This window comes from Arvicanthis niloticus, chromosome 10 (genome assembly GCF_011762505.2).
Source record: "Arvicanthis niloticus isolate mArvNil1 chromosome 10, mArvNil1.pat.X, whole genome shotgun sequence".
Lineage (NCBI taxonomy): Eukaryota > Metazoa > Chordata > Mammalia > Rodentia > Muridae > Arvicanthis > Arvicanthis niloticus.
In genome coordinates, this window is record NC_047667.1 from 21230017 (window position 1) to 21242126 (window position 12110).

At 44.7% G+C, this 12110-nt stretch overlaps 1 long non-coding RNA gene across 1 annotated transcript in view; it reads left to right on the forward strand.

Moving 5' to 3' along the window:
• The window catches only part of LOC143443657 (uncharacterized), a 29681-nt gene extending 19056 nt beyond the window's left edge, over positions 1-10625 (forward strand). Inside the window, exons 2-3 of the long non-coding RNA XR_013112808.1 lie at positions 7689-7913; positions 8479-10625. This is a non-coding gene — a long non-coding RNA (uncharacterized LOC143443657). The remainder of the gene's footprint in view (positions 1-7688; positions 7914-8478) is intronic.
• The last annotated feature ends 1485 nt before the right edge of the window (positions 10626-12110 follow it).

The following is a 12110-nucleotide window of genomic DNA, read 5'->3' on the forward strand; positions in this document are numbered from 1 at the left end:
ATGAGCATCCTTACACTTCTTTCAAGCCTTAGAGAGTGCCTCCTCCTTAATCTTAAATGGTCCAAGGGCACAAAGGTCTCTTACCTTTTATGGTCATTCCTGGCTAATATATGGGCATTGTCTGCAGCTATCCTTGGAGGTATTCATTTCTTTTTGCCTGATGTACTGGGGACAAGATTGGGGGCATTAGGTCTCTGACGTGCATTGAACCCCCGCCTCCAGTGAACAATAGCTTGACTTGGAACTGGAGAAGTCAGGAAGACACAAACATTTATAAACATAATTAAACACTATGTGAGGATGATCATTGTCATGGTTTACAGCTGTAATCCCAGCAACTCAGGAGGCTGAGGCAGTGGGATTGCTGCAAGTTTGAGGCTACACAGTGAGTTTTATCTAGGCCAGCCTGGTCTACAGTGTGAGGCCTTGTCTTAAAAAGCAAAAGTAAAAATACCTCTAGCCTCTAAACACACACACACACACACACACACACACACACACACACACACGCATGCGCGCACACCACATACACCACATACACACCAACCAGCTAAACTAACACAAAGCAAAATTTAGCGAGCAGGGACTAATGGTCCCCAAAATGGAGGAAACAAGAAACAATTGAGCACTGTTTGGCGCAAGTCTTCCATGGTATTCATTTTGGTTTTATGTACATTGGCTTTTTGCTGTGTGCTTCTCCTCAGTTTTAACCTTTGCCTGCCTGAGATGTTCAGCCAGTCGTAACAGGTGGAAGTTAAAAGGAACAGATCTTTTCTGGTTTGTCAATGAAATTAGACATGGGCCAAGGGATTTAATGAGCCGTAAGCCAGCCAGTGACTCAGTGCCTTGTTTAATTCTCATTTCCTTCACGGACCTCAGTTATGGCTTTTAATGCCACCTTACATTTAGTGAAGTTAGCCCAGGGATAGAGGAAGTTGATTGTCTCTGGGGCTCTAGTGTCCTCGGGTGGGGCAGCTTACTTACTCTCATCTTGGTGTTAGGTTGTATTTGTAAGAGCCTGTGGGTTCCTTGTTTTATTGCTTCACTGGTGTTTATATAAAAACAACAACTTTAAAAGAGGCCAGACATTTAATCCTAGAATAAGGAGAGGTATTATAAACTATATTGCAGGGTATAGACAAGTATCCAGTCTGACAGGAAACTGGATGACGCTGTCTTCCTTTGTGTGACCATCTGGCTATTGAACTGTATAGGCATTGTGCTGGAGCCCAATTACAGAGCCCAGGACCTGGCATCTGGCCTTGACTTGATAAACCTAGGAATCTTCACAACGGTGACTGGCTTTAAGGAACTCCAATGTTCAAGGTTTGAGAAGACACCAGATGGTCCGCAGTTCAAAAATAACAATGTTTAGGGACTAGAACACTTATGTTTGCATTTTTATCCCATAGGTAGACCTCCACAAGAAGCCACATGTCTGCTCACAGGTCTGTGTTATTGAATGTTCAACAAAATGGGCTCATGGCAACACGATAACACGGGCTGTGGGGGGCCATTCTGGGGGAGCCAGGAATACTGGAATCAGGGTTTCTCCTGGCTTCAGGTTAAGTCACAGTCACAGTGGTGGCAGAAAGCTGCTGGAACTTGTCAGTTGTTCCCTCCTTTCTGAATAGATACTTTGACAGCTGGAGTGACCTTTAGAGCTCTCTCAGAACCACTGTGGCTCCTCTGCTGTGTATGACACCAGGACTTTCCCTGAGAGTGTTCAAGACTGAGTAAGTGACCCTGAGTCACCCTTTTCCTTTCTACTGTGAAGGTCAGTGGAGGTTCCTTGCTGTTACTTTCGGGACCTTGTGAGGCCCCTTTGCAAGGACCTAGGTCCCGTGCTTCTCAACTTTTCTAATGCTGCAACCCTTTAATACAGTTCCTCATGTTGTGGTGACCCCCAACTGTAAAATTATTTCATTGCTACTTCATAACTGTAATCTTGCTACTGTTATGAATCATAGTATAAATATCTGATATGCAGGGTATCTGATTTAGAACCCACCAAAGGAGTGGCAACCCACAGGTTAGAATCTCTAGTAGAAGACGCTGCTAGGGTTATAGACCTAAGTTCCTGACCCCGTCATGGGACCTGCTTGTGGATCTCACACCGTTGAGGCCCCTTATTAAATGTCCCCAGTGGATTACACTTCTTGGGATTTATGTTTAATGAGTGATCCAGGACAGAGCTATGTGAGGCCTGAAGTTCTTAGGATGCTACTGTAATGGGTCTTCTTTATGAAAGTTCATGGAAAGATTTCTATTGGGCATTGGGAACAGAGAAGGCTGTGATTCTCCAAGCAACGAGTTAGTATTTTATTTAGCTGTTTTCCAAGCTTGTAGTAACTGTGCGTGGTCAAAGTTATTGGCCATTTTTGTTACTAGCATAGAATTTTATATGCTGCCTATCAATTTAATTCTCTTTATTTTCCGTTCTTCTCCCCCTCCATTGTAGTGGTAGGTTTGTTTGGTTTTTTGTTTTTGGATTGATTTCACAATTCACATACCAAAAAACCCACCTTTTAAAGTATCTAGTATGAGTTTTTCTAGTGTGAGTTTTATTATATTTGCAAGGTTGTGTGATCCATTACCACTGCCTTATTTTCTGTCCCTATGGATTTGCATGGTTTGGTGTGGAGGGTGGGGTGGGGTGTGTGTATATGTGTGTGTGTGGTGTGTGTGTGTGTAGACCAGAGGGAGATATTAGGCATCTTCTTCAGTTCAGTAATTCTCCATGTTACTTTTTGAGACAGATCCTCTCACTGTAGCTTCCTGGTTCATCTAGGCTTAGCTGACAAATAAGTCTCTGGAGTCCTCTTGTCTCTGCCCCAGTGCTGGCATTACAGGTATACATTACAGTATCTGGCTTTCTACATGGGTACTGGGGATTCGAACTCAGGGCCTCGTGCTTGAGATGCAATCATTTCCCCCTCTTCCCTTCTCCCTTTTGATCCATCCCCACTCGCTCTGCTCCCACTGGCTCTGGCACAGCCTCCTCCCCGCTCATTCCCGCCTAAAGTACACTGTAGCTGACTTCAGACATCCATATGAGGGCATCAGATCTCTTTACGGATGGTTGTGAGCCACCATGTGGTTGTGGGATTTGAACTCATGACCTCCTGAAGAGCAGTCGGTGCTCTTAACGGCTGAGCCATCTCACCAGCCTTGCAGTCATTTTATTGACTAAACCATTTCCCCACTCCTTATTCTGAGAATTTCACATAAATAGATCAGTTTGTCTTGCTCAGCATAGTTTTTTGTTTTTGTTTTTCGTTTTTTTGTTTTTTACATTTGGAACTAGGGACTCGTGTAACCCAGGTTGGCCTCTAACTCACTAGCCAAGGATGATTTTGAACTCATGATCTGTTGAGGTTATAGGCATATGGCACCACACTTGGCCCTTCCTTCCGGCTTTCCATCCCTTCCTTCCTCCCTCCCTCCTTTTTTCCCCCTCCGTGTCTCCCTCCCTTCCTTCCTTCCTCCCTCCCTCCCTTCCTTTTTTCCTCCCTCCCTCCCTGTCTCCCTCCCTTCCTTCCTTCCTCCCTCCCTCCCTTCCTTTTTCCCTCCCTCCCTCCCTGTCTCCCTCCCTTCCTTCCTTTTTCCCTCCCTCCCTCCCTTCCTTCCATCCTCCATTTTCCTTCTTTGATACAGGTTCTCATTATGTAGCCTAGACCACATTCGAACTCATGACTATCCTCCTGCCTCACCTCCCCAGTGCTATAATCGCAGGCATGTGCTTAGCTTTTTTGAGACCCTGTCCTTGCTAATTTTTCTGTCTTGTTGTACTGTACATATCTCTATAAACTACTGCAAAACCCTCTTTTTGGAAGGAGGCAGAGTATAAATAAAAATAAACCCAAAACACTCCCAAGCCATCTGTTTAATAATCTGTGCAAGAATTTTGCCAGGATTCTAAATTGAGCCACTTGGTCTATAGTTTCCAGAAATAACTTCTGTCTCCTTGTAAAAAAAAAAAAAAAAAAATCAGAGCATTTGTTTGGCCAATGTCCTCATCAGAGCATTTGCTTGGCTAATGGCCTCTTGAACTGCTTTTCCACCTGACTCGGTCTTTCTGTGTCTGGTGTGTGAATCATCTGAATCAGGCCTCCAGGCTCAGCTACAGCACCAAGCTCTCACCTCCGCCTTCTCCTCTGTCTCATAGTGTTCCTTCATTTCAATATCAGCGTCACGTATGCACTTGGTTAAAAATACATCAGAACAGAAGAGCTCACAAAACAAGTCCTGCCCATCCGGCCCACCACCCTTGACTCCCAACTGCTCTCCATTCCCAGCACGTACTCCAGGGGGTGGTTCTCAACCTATGGCTTGCGACCCCTTTGGGGGTCAGATGACCCTTTCGCTGCGGTCGCCTAAGACCACCAGAAAACATAGATCTTTGCATCATAATTCAAATAGCAGCAAAAACACAGTTACGAAATAGCAACAAAAATACTTTTAAGGTTGGGGGTCACCACAGCATGAGGAACTGTGTTAAAGGGTCGCAGCATTAGAAAGGTTGAGAACCATTGCTCTAAGGGCAACTTGCAGGTCTCTAAAACATGCCTCTGCTGTTGTTCCTTGGCGTCTCTCGTTCAAACATTTTGCATTGACTTGTGACTGTGAAAACTGGAGGCTGAGCTCATGCATCATCCAAACAGCAGCCCCCACTCCAATATGACCAGATAGATGTTTTACTTAGCTACTCTAAACACAATTAAAATAAATTTGTTAATTGTCTTTGTTGTCCAAGCAACACACTTGACTCTTTTTTTTTTTCTTTTGTTCTTTTGAGACAGGATGGTTCTTATAGACCAGGCTGGCCTCAAATTCACTATGTAGCTGAGGATGACCCTAAACTTGCCATTCTCCTGCCTTTGCCCCTTAAGTTCTGGGATTATAGGTGGGAACCACCACTCCTAAAGGTTTTACATTTAACTTTTGTATTTTATATATATTGTGTATGTGTGAGTGTGTATGTGCATGAAAGAGAGGGAGAGAGACAGAGAGACAGAGAGACAGAGACTTTCAAGAGCCAGTTCTTATTTTGGGGTTCCCTGGATCTAACTGAGATCTGTCTAAGCTGTCAGGCTTGCAGACACATTCCCATACCCACTGAGCCATCCCACCTGTCCTGTATTTTTTTTTAAAGTAACATTTGTATTTTAATTTTCTAACCGTAATCAGGTCTTCCATGCTTTACTAATGGGTTGGTTCTAGAAGTTTAAACCCAAAACACCCTCTACGTTTTTGTGAATATTTATGTAAATGTTGACTACTGCAAAGTCATCCAGCAGCCTAGCGTTCATTTCCTTTCTCTGTTTCCTCAGAGCTTCAGAGTTTCAAATCATCATTCTTTCCTGTCCCTTTCTGTTCTTTTTCACTACGTACCTCAGCCATTTGCTCCGTGTCTTAGAGTGATTTTTATTGCTGACAATAGATTATACATACAATAAAGGAGTTTGCTTTGGCTCACAATCTGGCTCAAGGTCAGGGCTGCACCTGTTTGTGGTCTCCTGCTAAGTCCTCAGGTAGCATGGTGCAGAATGTGGCAAGACAAGAGCGCACGATGCATCTGGACAAGGTCTTACAGACTTCCTCATCAGATGCCCTCCCTATTAACCCATTGACCCCTGCAGAGGTTTGAATGAGAATGGCTCCCATAGGTTCCTTTGACTGCTAGGTCTCTAGGGAGTGATAGGATTGGAAGGATTAGGGGGTGTGGCCTTGTTGGAGGAAGTGTGTCACTGGGGGTGGGCTTTGAAAGGTTTCAAAAGCCCAGTCTTGCTCTCTGCCTATGGATCAAGACATAGCTCTCGTTCCTGCTCCAGCCCCTGCCTGCATGCTGCCCTGCTCTCTGCCATGATGATAATGGGCCAAACCTCTGAAACTGTAAGCCAGCCTCCAATTGAGTGCTTTCTTTCATAAGAGTTGCCTTGGTCATGGTGTCTCTTCACAGCAATAAAAGAGTGACTAAGACAATCCCTTAATCCATTAATTCAGTGATTGGATTAATCCCTTCAAGAGCGAAGCCTTAAGTACTTCCGAGATGTCCCACCCACACAGATAAGCTACTCAAGCCTGAGGGCTGAGATGGGCTCCTCTGTCCTGACCCATCATCACTCAGAGCCCCACCCTTCTGCTTCCTTAGAGTTGACTGCATTTTGGCTGAGACACCCTCACTCTCGGATGCTCAGGCCCAACTCCCCATCCTTCTGTTCCTTCTTTTTCTTTCTCTGTTCATCCTGTCCGTGATCTCATGTTGCCAAGCCATCTTTAGGCTGAGCCATCTGCATGCTTTCTGAGTCTGTTTTGTCTCAAAGTGAGGTTGGTTGCTCTACCTCACACCAACATGGCAATTTTTAAATTTAATTTTCATTTTTTGACAATCACATCACATGGCCCTGGCTCAGTGACTCTCAACCTTCCTACTGTTGTGACCCTCAATCATAAAATTATTTTGTTGCTATTTCATAACTATGATTGTGCTACTGTTATGAATCATAATGTAAATATCTGGTATGCAGTGTATCTGATGTACAACTCCTGAGAAAAGGTCATTCAGCCTCCAAAGGGGTTGCAGCTCACAGGTTGAAAGTCTCTGGGGCTGCCTGGCTCGCCTCCATCCTCCTGGCACAGCCTCCAGAGTGCTGAGTATAGGTGTGTGTCACCAGACCCAACCTGTATGATAATTTGGACATCTGAATGCCTTTGGTTTAAAATAGCTGCTGTCATAGCATGCTGAAGGCATTTTTTTCTAGCCCTTTCTAATGAGAATCCTAAGACCAAGTTGTTAATTTTTTAAAAAAAATATGTCTATGTGTATTTTATCTGAAGGTTATCTGTGTGCCACATGCATGCAGTACCTGAGGAGGCTCAAAGAGATCATCAGAGCCCCTGGAACTGGAGTTACAGAGTGTCTTAGTTACGGTTTTACTGCTGTGAACAGACACCATGATCAAGGCAACTCTTATAAGGACAACATTTAATTGGGGCTGGCTTACAGGTTCAGAGGTTCAGTCCATTGTCATCAGGGTGGGAGCATGGCAGCATCCAGGCAGGCATGGTACAGGAGGAGCTGAGAGTTCTACATCTTCATCTGAAGGCTGCTAGCAGAAGACTGGCTTCCAGGCAGCTAGGATGAAGGTATTAAAGCCCACACCCACAGTGACACACCTACCCCAACAAGGCCACACCTTCTAATAGTGGCACTCCCTGGGCCAAGCATATACAAATCATCACACAGAGAGTTGTGAGCCACCCCATATGGTGCTGGTAACTGGACTTGGAGTCCTCTGGAAGAAGGTTTGTAGGCTTAGATTTAGATTTTTCTTTCTTTCTTTTTTTTTTTCTTTTCTTTTTTTTTTTTGGTTTTTCCAGACAGGGTTTCTCTGTGTAGCCCTGGCTGTCCTGGAACTCACTCTGTAGACCAGGCTGGCCTCGAACTCAGAAATCCACCTGCCTCTGCCTCCCAAGTGCTGGGATTAAAGGCGTGCGCCACCACCACCCAGCTGGCTTAGATTTTTCAAAACCTACTTTAGGAAGGGTGAGCTTTCAAACACTTCACCCCCTCTTCCTTCTAGCTCACCATCCAAAGGGAGGGAAGAAAGACGTATGGTAGGAAATGGGGGGTGTGAACCTGTTTAGAAGTACTTCTTTGGGGTGATTTCAATCTTCCTTGTCAGGAGTGTCAAGATATCAACAGTCCAGTTTTAAAATGTCACCGAACACAAATCAGCAGCAACCGCACGATCCAGCAGAAACAACCAGGCCTCCACCGAATCTGCATGAGTCAGCAGAAGTGACCAGAACCAGCTGGGACACCAGGAAAAGTTCTTTGCTGTGCCTCTCTCTGTGAAGTAAAGATCAGCAAAGACCTGAGACCAACAAAGCATTGCCCAGCTAGCTATGTAAGTGCCATGTCACTGTCTGTTGGGTCTTACTTATATTCTCTTCAAGCATCATATGTTCTCTTTCGGGTCTGCTTTAGCATGAGTCTGCTTCCACTTTAAGGAGTCAGTGCCGAGCCATCTCTCCAGCCCTTCCTAGGTTACTATTTAAAAGCACAATATTCTATTAAATATACTATGTTTAAATAATTTATGTGTTAAACTACATGTGCTCTGAATTCAGAAACTATTTTAATACAGGTTGAATATGCCTTAAAGGTAATGATTGGAATATCTAAGACGATGTCTTGCAGATGAGATCACAGTTTACTTTTTTTTTCAACTTTGTATTGATTCCTTGTGAGTTTCACAGCATGTACCTCATCCATATCCCTGTGCCCTCATGTCTGACTTCTACCTTAAACATCTCCCAACCCAAAGAAAATAAAAAACAAACAAGCAAATAATAGGAAACAGCTCATCGTGGAAGCTGTAGTTTGTCACAGTATGTCATGCAGTATACTCTTTTGTCCGCACATCTTCACTTGCAAATGTTCACTGAAATGAGTCATTGGTTTGGTTACAGGTCTCTGGCTTCTGCTACACCAACAATATTGGATCTTCATCAGGACTCCTCCTGGCTATCCTGTTGTTGCCCTGTGTCACAGCAGAGGAGTGGCAGGGCCAGCTATCCCATGCTCTAGCCCTTGGTTAGAGTAGGTTACCTGTGCCCTCAACATCAGAGCCAGCTCTGCTGTGCTGCCCAGGCAAAGTACAAGGCCCACTCTCCTGAGTGCTGCAGCCGATGAGAGGTGGGGCCAGCTCTCCAGAGGACCTCAGGCAGTGTGGGGTGGTGCCAGTTCTTCACAGCACTTGGGCATCTGTGTGGTCTCAGGCAGCTGCCCAGACTGGGGATGTCCCCGTAGTCTCTAGTGATAATGTGAGCCACAGAAATCAACACCCAAACACCTGCTGCTGCATGACCAAGGACCCAGACATGGCCCTTAGGGCAGCACCGGCTGGGACTTCACCATGGCCTCAGGTGGTAGGGATGGCTACTTATAACAGACTCCAACCTTGCATCTGCAGTTTCAACTCTCTTCATAGTATTCAACTACCTCTTCTCTTTCTCTCCCATCTCTCCACCACAAACTTGCACATTGTAGTGGCTCCCACTGAGGGCCGACCACATGGCTGGAGGGCCTCTGGGTGTCCTTCATGATATGGCGAAGGTGGGCCTCCATGTGTCTATGGCCCTTCTGTACCATGTGGTGGCAGGTAGGTCTCTGTTTTACTTCTGTTTAATGTACACTTTACACACATTGCCTGAAGGCAATGGTGGCTGCTGTTCTTTATCCTCCTCTTCCTATTATTATTATTGTTATTAAACATGAACCCAGAGCACTGCACACAATGAGCACACACTCCACCACTGAGCTGTATTCCTAGCCTGAAGGTAATTTTACACAACGTTTTAAAAATATTATTTATTTATAGTATATGTACACTGTCGCTGTCTTCAGACACACCAGAAGAGGGCATTGGATCCCATTACAGATGGTTGTGAGCCACCATGTGGTTGCTGGGAATTGAACTCAGGACCTCTGGAAGAGCAGCCAGTGTTCTTAACCACTAAGCCACCTCTCCAGCCTTTGCACTTGCATTTACCTGCAACCTGGCACGTGAGGGCAGGTGTGGACACATTTGTGATGTCATATCAATGCTCCCAAAGTTTCAGACTGTGGAGTATTTTGAATCTTCAGTTTAGGAATGCCCAACTGGTATAGCATAATCTTGAATATAAAATATGGACTTTGTAATATGCCTATAGGATCGGGAATTTCAGCTCAGTAATAGAACACTGGCCTCTCATGTGCGATGTCCTAGGTTCATCACCAGTACTGCAAACATAAAAATAAAAATACATACTGCCTATATAGTCTTATTGTTCCAATTCCATGTATGTGTTATATTTGTGTGTGTGTGTGTGTGTGTGTGGTTATCTGTAGATGTACATACCTGTATAATCTGTGCAATAGGATGAAGAGGCCCTATTGGGACAGGGTCTTTTATTGACCTTGAAGCTTGCCTTTTCAAGTAGGCTGGTACTATTGAGCTCTCAGGATCCATCTGTCTTTTCTCCCAGACTCTAGTACTGGGGTTATAGGACTCACACAGCCATGCTTGCCTTCTTACATGGGTCCTGGAGATTTGAACTCAAGCCTGCATGTTCACACAGCAAGTATTGTTTACCCACCAAGCTATCTCCCTGGACCCCGTTGCTACATATTATATTTATAATTTTGCATGTGGTACTAGGGATAAACATGCTAAGAAAAATGCCACTGAGTTATAGGGTGACATGGGAGGAGTCACTGGAGTGCCAGACTGCTATTACTACACCCATCAATATGTATTGTGCATGGATGTGTTCGTGCATGTTTGTGTTCGTGTGTGTATGCGAATGTACCTTCATTGGATACCTTGTGTAAGCATGCACATAGAGGTCAGAGGTCAATACTGGGTGTCTTTCTCTATTATTGCTCATCTTATTTTTTGAGGCAGAACCTCCCATTCAACCTGGAGCTCACTGATTCAACTAGGTTGGCCTTCCAGGTGTGTATCACTATGCCGGCTTTTTATACAGTGTTAGTGATGCAAAGTCAGGTCCTCAAGTTTTGTGGACTGACCAATCTTTCTGGCACCAAAATTTCTGTGTATATAAGTAGGTGCTTGGAACTGAACTCAGGACCTCTGGAAGAGCAGTCAGTGCTCTTAACTGCTGAAACATCTCTCCAGCCCCGACTTTTTTTTTTTAACCTACTGCGTTCACTAAGTGCTTTTTTATGTACACAGGTGTAGGACCATCTACAAAAGCATGAGTAGCCTTTGAGAGCCACACCCCTGAAGAAAACGTAACTCTCTCTCCCCAGAAACCACGTCCCTCCAGTTGCCAATATCTTCTCAGCCAGGGGTAGAATGTTAGAAGGAGTCCCTTCCTTGTTCGTGTTGAGGTTTTGCCTGGTTTGATCTTATACAATGGTCCCATCATGTCCAGCAAACATTTTGAATCAGATGCCTGATACTTCTGACTCTTACAACCTTTTTACTTCATCTTCAAAAATGATCCCTGAGAGTATCTTGGAGAGGGAAAGGTGTGAGTACTCCACTGTGTGTGTGTGTGTGTGTGTGTGTGTGTGTGTGTGTGTGTGTTTTGTGTTTTGGGACAGGATTTAACTATGTAGTCCTGGCTGGCCTGGAACTCATGGAGATTGCCCTGCCTCTGCCTCCTGAGTGCTGAGATTAAGGGTGTGTGCCGCCCAGCTTCTGTGCATTCTTTTCAGTATCATGCTTAGAAGAGGATCTGAAAGGAAGGCATCAGAGTGTTTATGATTGACGGTGATTAATTATGGGGGTTTAGCACATGAGTGATAGTGAATTTTGTTTTCTTCTTTATTCCTCCCCCACCCCCCCTTTTTAGACAAGGGCTCATGCATCTTGGGTTTTTCTTGAATTTCCTATGTAAAGAATTTTCCCTCTACCTCTTAAGTGTTATGACCGTGGGCTGTGCCATCATGCCAGCTCATGTGATCCTGGGGGTCAAACTCAGTTCTTTACTCTCATTATCCAGTAACTCTACCAACTGGGCTGCACTCCAAGCTTTTGTTTTGCTCCACTTTTTTTTTTTTTTTTTTTTTGAGTTTGTCCTTTTTTTTTTTTTTTAAGATTTATTTATTTCATGTATATGAGTACACCATTGGTCTCTTCAGATACACCAGAAGAGGACATCAGATGGTTGTGAGCCACCATGTGGTTGCTGGGAATTGAACTCAGGACCTCTGGAAGAACAATCAGTGCTCTTAACCACTGAGCCATCTCTCCAGCCCTTTGCTCCACTTTTTAACATACATATATTGCTTCTAACAGGTAATGATCCTGCCCTTCAGCCTGCACTGCTACACGGGGCCTCAACCATGTGCAGTGGAAACCCCTGCTTGCTTCCCAGTCCTTCCTTTTATCTCCACAAGGGAGGTCTTGCAATTTCTGGGCAGAGACCTTGGTGCTTGTCCCTGGTTCTGCAGAAATTCACTTAGCTCTAGAGTCTGGCTCCAATGTTACCACCGGCCAACAGAGTCAGTGTCTCTTTTGTGTTAGGGTAGCCACCTGTTTCCTGCTGGCCTAGATTCCTCTGCTGTGTGGACCTGGTAGTGTGAGTCA